The sequence below is a fragment of the Phaethon aethereus genome (genome assembly GCF_964289735.1).
Source record: "Phaethon aethereus genome assembly, chromosome: 3".
NCBI classification, from domain to species: Eukaryota; Metazoa; Chordata; class Aves; order Phaethontiformes; family Phaethontidae; genus Phaethon; species Phaethon aethereus.
Genome location: NC_138576.1, coordinates 87,864,444 through 87,873,938, shown reverse-complemented (window position 1 = coordinate 87,873,938; position 9,495 = coordinate 87,864,444).

The following is a 9,495-nucleotide window of genomic DNA, read 5'->3' as shown; positions in this document are numbered from 1 at the left end:
CAATAATTTGTTTAGAAATAGGTTTGAATTACTTTGGCTCAGTGGCTGAAATAATAAAAAAACTTCCTTAAGTGCAGAATTCTGGGCCATAACTCACAAGTTACAGGAACTGTGGTTGAGTTCAGAAGTTTATCATCATCCCTTGAAACAATACAAGCTGGCACTGGAACACCAACCACTTCCATAGGTAGCTAAACTATGGAAACTTGGAAACGTGGCCTCTTCTAGCTCAGCTGATGGTTGGGTTCCAAGGGATCCAAGAACATAAGAGTTTTGATCAAACCTTTTCCTGAGGAAAAAGCAGCCATAGCTTCTCTTAGTCTTAGGTAAGATACTGTTTGTGCTGCTGCTTCTCCTGTAGTAGGGGAATTCTGTTTTACCTGAATTTTCATGAAGTTGGTGGGAATTTAATCTCTGAATATTGTTCAATATTGTGCTACTGCAGTAGAGGTGGGGAGACAAACACAGATTTTATGGACTTACTGTGCCCAAAGTACAAGGAAACAGTTCTTGTTAAGGAGTCATTTAATGTCTAGCAGAGGGCTGTAATCTGCCACAGCTCCATTTCCAGCCACTTCAGTGTCTTTCCATGCTGTGCTCTCCTCTCTTGATCTCCTGGTTAGGAGTAAAATAAGAACTAGTGTTACACCAACACATAGTAAATAAAACACCTTAATGGAAAGGCAAAGGAATGACAGATAGGAAAGGCAAATATAAAATTAGTGTAATTCTTTCTAATAAGCGCTAGTTTCTATGGAAAAAGATGAAATGTGATTTCTTTGCTGTTGCAAGTTTGGTCAGTATAAATAACTGTATCGCCACGATAGACTTCTGTATATTGCTTGATATGTTTCAGTGTAACTAGATTAAGTTATAAGATTGAACTTGTAAAAATCCACATTATTAGCAAATTCACTGCCATTTCTGAAGAGTTTCTGCTGGAGCAAATGTTTGGAGACACTAGAAAGGGTTAGAGTTTAAGCTACTGTTAAGAAAGTGTGTGCAGTCCTTCAGAGTGAGTGTTAGGTGATTTACTTGAGAGGTAGGACACTTATGTTTGGAAAGGTTTAAGGATGTCTCTTTCATCCCGGAGGTACTGTGCAGCATAGTTTTGTAAACTTTGGAGGAAGAAGAACAATAGGGTGGGAAAGCCAGCTCAGCTGATGGTTTGATCCAAACCATTTAGTTTTTTGTTCTGTTTTCTGGCTTAGTTTAAAAAAAAAAATATTTGTGCAATTACATGAGTAATTGTTGAGAATTCTGTCGGGAGATTGACAGAGGATTAGAACTCTCAAGTGCTCCTGCAAGTTTTGGGAGAAAGGCTACTGACTCTATTAGAGATGTTGTTAGTGTCTGCCAGATGAAGGACTGCAGCAGAATTTGAGACACCAGGGAATTAACGTTACCTGGAGCATCACTCTTAAGTGTTGTAGTCAGAAATTACCTCTTCTTTGAGAAGGTGCAGTGGTCCAGCTGTGCTACACAGAGCTGTTGTTGCATACCAGGCTTTGCTGTTCTGTGGCTGTTGTTATTGTTTGCAGTTACTCACCGAGATAAGAACAAGTTACTCACAGATGTTGGCTCAAACTAAATCTCACAGAGTTGGCTGAGATGAACAGTAGGGACTATCCTTCCCCGCTCTGTTTCTTATGTTTTTGGGCATCAGATGGATTTCCAAGGATGTGGTGATGCTTTTGTTCCAGTAGATGCGAAGATGAATTCTAAGTCTCTACCGCAAATAGAGCAGTTATTTTATGTAGCACTAAGAAGTTTCTAAAATTACTTAATAAAATCAATCATACAGTTTCCTGCTTTTGTCTTCATGGTCAAAACTAATCAATGGATCAGAGGAGTTAATATCTTAATTTCTTTTATATTGTGTGACCAAAAAAGTCTTATGAAGAACTGCATTTCCTTCTGAAAATCTTAATGTTTTTCCTGTCAATAATCCTGATGACATTGTTGCAATTACTTTCAATACCATGTACGAACACGGAAAACTCTAAAAAAAAAAAAGTCTTTTAACCTTCTCCCATCTTTCTTATTGATGATGTTTTGATCTGGTCACAGCAGAAACAAAGGGAAGGTAGGGCATCGCTCACAGTGGGTGTGGGGGTCAGTGGGAGCACCTACTTCCCTTTGAACAATTTTAGCTTTCTTCGGGGAAATCTTACATGCTTGAGGGGTTCTTGTCCTATCACCTACTTTTTTGTGCTGACATACTGCCTTGATATGTTTCAGTGTAACTAGATTAAGTTATAAGATTGAACTTGTAAAAAACCACATTATTAGCAAATTCACTGCCATTTCTGAAGAGTTTCTGCTGGAGCTGTTCAGAGAAATAGACTGAAGTATTATGTTATGAGAAATTCAGGCCTGTAAGCACTATATTGGACAATAAATATAAATAATCCAAAAGCCATCTACTTTTATTATGTGGCTTCCTTTTACCCCATGGTAATATGGTGCAGCCTAACTATTTTCCCAGCTGTGGCTGTGCAGCTGATTAGAAGGAGCTGTTAGAAAAGGCAGTGCCCAGCTGCTCGGGCTAACTCTGCTGGAAGGGCTCCTGAGCTGCTGCTTGTGAGGAGCCACAGAAAGTAAGTGTGTGTGTGAAGAACTTAGGATTTCTCACACAGGAGTGGTGACAGAGTTTCACTGTTTGGTTTCCTGTTCCTGAATGGGGATGTCTAGAAGAAAGTGCAGGTGGGGTTCCCTAGTTCCCCTTTCCTTGAAAGCAGGAACAGCCTGTAGGGGAGAGGAGCAGCTGCTAGGGAGCTCTAGTCTGTAGAGATGTGAGTAATCCTCTGTTTTTTCCAAAGCTGGTTTTGCATTTTGCTTCTAAGTGTATCTAAGCTCTATCTACCTAAGTGGAAAAGGAGCAGGTTGAAAAAGTAAATCATTTTAGCTTTGCTCATAAGAGTGCTCTGGATAATCGTTGGTACTGCTAGCCAGTTATACAGTGTATGAGGGAAAATGTGAATGAAGATTATCTGGGCTTCTCTGTCCTCCAAAAGTTTTGCAAAAAGCAGTTGTTCTCTGTTGCATAAAACTTCAAATACCCCTCCTGGAAAGGGAATGAAACATTCCTTTAGGTACCTGTGGTGCTTTTGGCTTTAAACGTAAAGGGCTTCCTTGTGAGTGATTTAAAACCGGTTAAATCTTTTTATTACTATTGCTGCTGTTCAACTTTTTCTCTCCTTTATTTTCTAGGCATGGTCTTCTAAATATTATTTGGGAAAGAATCCTCAATTTTCCTAAAAATTTTAAGTGCATTTATAGAAAGATGAGCATCTGTCTTTTTAACGTTGTTGCCCCCTCCCCCCTGCCCACCCTTCTAATAGCTTCTCAGGGACATCTCCTTGAAGAATGTCCCTGAGTAATAATTCTACCTTTTTATTCCTTTTGTGGTATCCAGGTATCGTATGTGGCCAGGATGCTATTCTACTTGACACTATAGATCTTAAGGTAAAGAGAGACTGTCTTAGAGATTTAGCTGTAGAGGATGTATCCTTCAATAGTTGTCTGTGGAAATTCACTTTTTTTTTTTTTTTGGTGACTGGTGTTTTCTATCTCCTAAGTATTTATTTAGCTGCTCTTCATTCAAGCTCTGACAGTTACTTGGCTGGATTAGTTGCTTATGCACAATTTCTGTTTGAGCTCTGCTTCTTGCTGTGTTAACAATCTCAGGTGGTGGTGCTTCTGCAGAGTGTAATTACCTGGTAAAAAAGTTCATACCGTCTTTGGTGCTGTCTTTAGCAGTTACAGTTCTGTCCCTACTTCTGTAACCTCCTTGTTATGTAGGACAGTACTATCCCCCAACCTTATGTACATGTGTCTCTTAACTCAGCCTTCAGAGCTTATTCATTCACTGTTGATTCAAAGTGACAGCTGTGCCATAAATCTGTTTGCCAGTTTTACCCCATTTGGTGTGCTGGAGTATGCCCTCCTTCCCACATACGCTCAAGGATGCTGTCTGGCCCCTTGTGCTCTGCAGGTCTGCTGCACCTGGATCCAGAGTTGAAGGCAGACTCCGTTGGCATGAGCGCTCAGTGTTTCAGTGGTAAAACTCCTATCACAGGAGAATAAAACCATGGTAGAGAATTCAGGCAAGCCATGTTTGTAGACATGGGACAATTCATACGTGGTGTTCTATATCTGCATTGTAACTGGCAACAAGCATGTCACTTGTATATATGTCGTACAATACATGTATTGTCACTATCACAATATATGTCAGTATCCATGTTTCAGTATAGTTTGGCTTTCTTCATTCTGGTTACTATTGAATTTCAATGCTTGTCCTTGCTGACTGCCACATTGCTGAGTTTGACATGTTGTTGCCAGAATTTGAGTCTGCTGGCATAAACTTTGCATATGTGCGAGTAGCGATTCAACCAACGATTATCCTGTGTCAGAGTAGATCCTGCTTGGTTTGTGTATAGTAGAAGAATAGGAAAGGCTGCCTTTTGAGAGGAAGAGGACAGCTATATCTGATATTTATTTGATGGATCTTTCAAAGAGTTGGTTGTGCCAAAAAATACAGCACAAAAATATCCACTGGGTAAGGTGTACGTTAGGTTTTTATTGATGCAATGAAAAGTAACAGTAGATTTCCATATTTAGACTACCTTGGATTTGCATGAACTGTAAAGTAATTATTTCTGTGGAAATAAGTCAGTCAGCACTTGATATTTACTAAGGAGCCATGCTATTTAAGGATGATAGATATCTTCAGAGTTCCTTGAACAAGGCAGACTGGAACTGTGCAAAATTAGCATTGTATTGAACTATGTGTCATGCTTCTACAAAATGCATAAATTACTTGCAATGAATCTTACTATTTAAGTGCTTTCTGGGGTAACTGTGTGTTTCCTGAGAATTAGAAGAAAAGAAAAATTTTCTACTTACAGTATAAATCACACTGTAAAAATTTTTAGCTAGCATAAAATAGAGGCAGTTGAAAAGTGAAACTTCTTCATCAATGAGCCGGTGGGCTTCTTCAGGAGGACTGCTCTGTCAGGCTTTAATTCCTGTTAAAATTGTTAGTATCTTTAAAAGATGCAACAGTTCTTTATATCAAATGGCTAGAAAAATCAGGAATATTTTTTCTGATTTTGTGTTGTATTTGTTGAGTTGCTGCCTGCTTTACAATTACTGTATAAAAACAATTTTCCTCTTTGAGAGCCAGGGCTATCCATAGAATTGTATAGGAAAAATTTGAGCAGAATTTGCCCAGAGGATATTGCTATTGTACTCCCTTAGAACCATCAACACCAGAAAGATTCGTTTATTTGGTGTCCCTTTTGATGTTCCTCTGAATTTGAAAATTTAATCTTCAATGAAATAAGAGTATATCAAGTGGAGATACTGTGTTGATACTGTGTTGAGATTTGAGTTCCACATGTCCTTTTATGTCCTATGAAGGCAAAATTTTGCGTGTATTTTCTGATTGAAATAAATCAGCCTATCTATCTGAACCCTTGGAGAATTCTTAAGAGCTTAAAAAATGCATGATAGGAAATAATCTTTAAGCCTAAGTCTCTAAAATATTTAATCTCACAGACTTGCCATGGTTGTGGCTTTTTCATGTGACATAATCACAGGGACATCATGCATTTCTGTGTGAATGGTTTTAAAAAAGAAAACTAAGCATTTGTGAAACTAGTGAAAGTTTTAATAGTTAATTCTAATCTAAGTTATTGGTTTTAATTTATAGGCAAGTGTTAACACCTTCTGTGTACTGTTTCTCCAACCATAACAACTTACAAACAAGCACTGGTGAAACAAATGCTATAAACAATTTTTATTACCAGAGTAATCAAAACTGGCAGTGTTACTTGTGGACCTTTAGAGTCTCTGGCCATGACTCTCCTATTTTGGAGATCTATTTAAAAATAAAGGAACTTTTCTCTTGCCCTCTTTGAAGGGGAGGGAAAGTAAAGCAAGTTTTCTTGGATATTCTTCATAATAGAAATCATCTGTTAATTTTGTAATCCTGGCAGCATTCTCTGTGGATTGAACAATACTCTGTCAGCACGGTTTTGACTTCTGTGGAGATATTTGAAAAATAGCAAATAGGTAATCCATCAGATTGGGAGGTGTGGTGCAGGTGGGTAAGTAGGAACTGTGAGTGTTTTGAGCACTGTTGTTCTACCCTGCTCAGAACGCTCATAATTAATGATGACATAGAGTAATGATCCAGGTTCATTTCCTTCCTACCTTTTATAGGCCTGGGATGTTTGTCCTTGCTGTAGGTATCACTAGTCTCATCAGAGAGGTGGATAGAAAATAGCTGCTGGAAAGAGTTATCTGCATGTGGTGGTGAAGTCAAGTATTTTGCAAGTATATGTTTTGTGCTAGCAACAGTGATACCAAGAGGATCAGGCACCATATGGATTTGTCAGATTATTTAAGAAAAACCATCACACTATGTACAGAATTGGGAACGTGCGTGTGGTAACATCTATAATAACCTCAGGAACAGATCCGTATGTGTGTTCTCACTTGGTCTTCAGGATGCTGCTTTGGGGGTTACCAAAAAGCAATGGAGAAGGTGACAGAATAAGCCAACTCATAGAAAACGGGAAGTCAAGTTCAGAACTGAATTTTTTTCTGTTTCTTGAAATACAAAGTTTTTTTTAATATAAATTAAGCCAGATATGTTAATGTAGAGTGCGTTGTGAATATGATAGGTTTGCTCACTATAGCATTCTTGTCCACTTTTGATTTCTTAAGACACAAGATATGAGGAAGGCTAGTGGCAGGTTGGGGGTGGTAAGTGCTAAATCTGGCCTTGGTTGCAGTGTAATCCTTGTAGAGGAGGCAGCAAATAGGCATCCATGTTCAGAACAAATCATAAAGCAGAAGTGAAATACAGTCAGTACATTTGTGTGAGGTGTTTACTTTGAGATAGTATTTACTTATACCGTGGGGCATGCTCCTCTATTGTACGACAAAAGCACACACAATAAGCCTGCTCTGAAGGGTCCTTTATTTTCTAAAGGTAAATATTTTGTTGTATGTGGGGGAGGGGGGAAAAGGATGAATATCTAAGAGACAAATGTGAGCAGCAATGTGAGGTAATATTTTGATTATCAATCTTCCCAGCGATTTCTGATTGCATTGATTTTATTTTTTTTAAATTACTCCATGTATGTCATAATATATCTTTGATTACATATCGGCATATGTAGTGATATGGCTACTGTAGTTCTCTGAAAGTCCAATGAACAATTACGACATGAATTACTCAGTTTTTCCATAGTGCTTTTTGCTTAAACGCAGAGGCATATAAAATTGATGGAAATCCAGTTAAACTTGGCAGGCAGTTGCTAGTTTAAATTCATTCAAAGAAGATGATTGGAGAAATTAAAAAAATAGTAATAGTGATGTCGGAAGTCTTTTTTTTTTTTTTTAAGGTTGGCATAAAAAGACTTTGGGTCAGCATTAAAAATTCCATGTGAGAGTCAGTTTGGTTTGAATGACATTGAAGATTGTCTCCAACTTCTTTTCCCAAAAGGCCTAGATAAGTCTATTTGACAGTGATACTGGGATAAAGATTAATAGCAATAGAGAGGGAAATGGTGGGCATGGGTTGGGGAAGGGTTAACTCAAATGTCTTACAGGCTTGACTTTACTCGTTTTTAGAGGTTAATTTGTGACAAAGAATTTTATGAAGTAATGAATTTCATTAACTACTTAACTCTGTTCCCATGTAAATTTAAGCCTTCATTCTTTCAACCTTTGCAGGATACCTTTAAAAGTTTAAATCTTTATATCTAAATCTTTAAATATAGGTGAAGAAATGCTAAAGCCAGTCTTTGGTTCCTCAGCACAAAATATGATTCACCACAGTAATGTCTCTATTCTTCTTAAAACAAGATAATGCAGGATATCAAGTTTTTGAGTGTATAGATGGTGTAGTGAAATATAAGTCAATAGTGCAGAACTGTACCAGCTGACCTTATGAAGATTTGAGAACTCAGTGGCTTTCGGCATGCTGTTGCTTTAGGAAGGGCTTAGAAATGCTTATGCCGTATAAAACTGGATGAAAGTGGCCTGGGTTTACCTTACAAAATGTTTGCTGTCTGAAAGTTACATGTCTAGTCTAAGCTAGCTACTTAGCGTCCCTCTGTAATGAATGGAAAGAAGTAGGTAACTCCAGAGAGCTGGAGCCATTGAGTCCACCAAAACGTGACTGACAGAAAAAGGTAGGTGAAAAAATACTTTGTTTCTTTGTGTCTTTCATATATTCTTACAATGAATTTTTAGGTGTGAAAAATTCCTTCCTAGGGTCTTGCAGGGCATGGCACTGATAATTCTGTCCCACAAACTTTAAGATAATAGTGCCTATAACCTATCTCTCCTACTTAATTTAAATCATTTTTATAGATATTGTTATATTAGGACTGGGTAGAAATACCTGAAATCAAATAACCTGCTGAAAGAAAGTAAGGATTTCCTAAGAGGATCTTCTCTGCCATGATGTTTTCAAGTATTTCTAGCATTCTAGTCATTAATGTGGTTCCTCTGTTCTCAGTCAGCTTTAAGGGCTTTCTTCAAATTATACTTATCAAACTGGAGTTTAATATCCTATTGTGGGTATTTTTTTAGCAACAGCTCTCACTGAACTCAGGAATGCTACTTCATGAATTAGATCTTTGCTGTGACCTGTGATCTTAGCTGAAAGTAATTAAAAAAAAAAAAAAAAGAAACAAGACCGCTAATTTCTGTAGAAGATCCGAAGTAGAGTGAGAAAAGCATATAAAGAATTTTTGTTCAGGAGCAGCAGGAGGAAGGCTGTAGCAATTGTGAGTTGGCTTTACCACAGAACCATTACCAGCAGACTGACAGTGTCCAGCAGTTCAGCTTATGTGCTAATGGTATAAGCAAAATGTACTCGTTACAGTAAGTAAAAATGAAGGGCCCATAGCGGGGGAAAAGATCTTAACACCAGGTTAGTGTACTATTAGGTTCCGTTACAAAGTCCTGTATTTAGAGGTTGTACTTGAGGCGAAAAAATGTTGTTGTGGGTAGTAATAAAGTTTGTGCCTTTCTAGTTCAAACTGCCAATACACACAGAAAACCCCATACTTTCTCCCCTGCACTCTCAACCCCCAACCCACCTTTTTTTTTTTTTTGAATGTGGCAAGTTCTCAATATATGTAGAAGAGATATGAAGAATCCCTAACCAGTAGATCATTTGGTATTAGATCCCAGCCAAAACTTTCAGATAATGAAGTCCATCTGATATGTTTTGATTGTCTGTATAAGTAGCTCTAAGGCTTTTGTGAGTCTTTAGTTTTTACCTCAGTGATATGTGGTATATAATAAAGCAGCTTTTCCCGTTCATAGAGGGAAGACAGCCTTTAGACTTTTGCTTTTGTTTCCAGGAAGAAACTCTTTCTTCAGATATAGTGCTGTTTATTTTCTTAAATTACTTTATTTTTCTTGCGTAGCCTCTTCAGCTTGTGAGCTGAGAGCTCACTGGGA